We start from the raw sequence: 1,566 nt of genomic DNA on the forward strand, positions 1-1,566 counted from the left end.
ATAAGAAAGTGCCATACATTTCCCAAAGTGGTTTTACCATTGCATACATCTGCCAGCCGTGTATGGGTGTTCCAGTTGCTTCACATGCTTGTCTGGTGGGTCTTTACAACATTAATATAGATTTTAGGTACAAATAATAAAATACTAAAAACAACTTGCTTAAAAATAGGTTGGTATTAGCTCATGTACCACAAGTCTGCATTGGGGCCGATCTGTTGGGAGTGAATTTATTCAGCATGCAACAATACCAGGACCCAAATGGTCTCTGTCTTTCTACCTGCCTTCCTCAGAGAACTGATAGATGTTTAACAGTTCTGCTTAGTAGCACACAGCAGTTTTTGAGCATTTGTGATGTGCCCAGGGCTGTACTAACTCCCCACAATGCTAGATGGTAGATACTCTGATTATCATCCCCTGATATTATACAGAACCCCCTGTGGCACAGTGGTTAAGAACTCACCAGCTAACTGAAAGGTCAACATTTCAAACCTACCAGCTACTCTGTGGGAGAAAGATGTGACTGTTTCCATAAAGATTACAACCTTGGAAACCCTATGGGTCAGTTCTACTTTGTCCTATAGGGTCACTATGAGTCAGAATTGATTTGACAGCAATGGGTTTGGTTTTCATTTGGATAGTATACAAAAAAGTTACATGACTTCCCCAAGGTCACAGAGTTGCTTTGTCCTGTTAGCCTTAACACTGTCCTGTTCTGCATTAGGAATCTAGGAGATGGGCTCAGAGACCCAGTGGTCCCAAAGTAGAGCCATATACCAAAATTACAGTATAAAATCATGTTTTTGTATTCTTGGTGATGTTGATTATTTGCCTTTTTCTCAGTACCACATGCCAGATGTGATGTTTCACATTTTGCAGGGAAAATGAATGGAAGCTGAAGGAGGATCATGAAGAACTCACTGATCGAATCAACTGTGACACATTCTTAGAGAAATGGACAACTACTTTTGTTATCTGTGTCGAACTGCTGGTATCTAACGCCTTTTAAATTAAACCCTGTACTCAGTCTTTTGTACCCAGGTAAGAACTGTTGATTAAAGTTCTTGTTTGGGGCTCATACTTGTTGTCAAGCTGGAAAATTTTGTTTTAGTCTCTTTCTGTGCTTGTTGTGAGGATGAAATAGAAAATAATAGTAGTTGGGCAGCAGATGCATTTGCATTTGGAAAGCACTTCTTAGAATTCTAATGAAAATGTCAAGATGGCTTTTCAGGTGCTCTTTACTTTTGGCATATGGATATGTTCTTGAAAAGTTTTGGGTGGCTGAAAGAACTGAGAAAAAATTTAAGTCTTGAGTTGCAGTATTTAAGGGTTCTATGGGCAAAATATTGAATGACGCAAGAAGCATCAAAGCTGACAAGAGGAATATGCAGAGTCACTGTGCCGAAAGAATTGATCATTCAACCATTTCAGGAGGTAGGATATGATCAAGAATTGATGGTATTGAGGAAAGAAGTCTAAGCTGCATTGAAGGCACTGGCAAAAAACAAAGTTCCATGAATTAATGAAACACCAATTGAAATGTTTCAACAAATCGATGCAACACTGGAA

The sequence above is a fragment of the Orycteropus afer genome, unplaced genomic scaffold (assembly GCF_000298275.1).
Source record: "Orycteropus afer afer isolate SDZICR_OR568_19922 unplaced genomic scaffold, OryAfe1.0 scaffold00005, whole genome shotgun sequence".
In the NCBI taxonomy this organism is placed as follows: Eukaryota; Metazoa; Chordata; class Mammalia; order Tubulidentata; family Orycteropodidae; genus Orycteropus; species Orycteropus afer.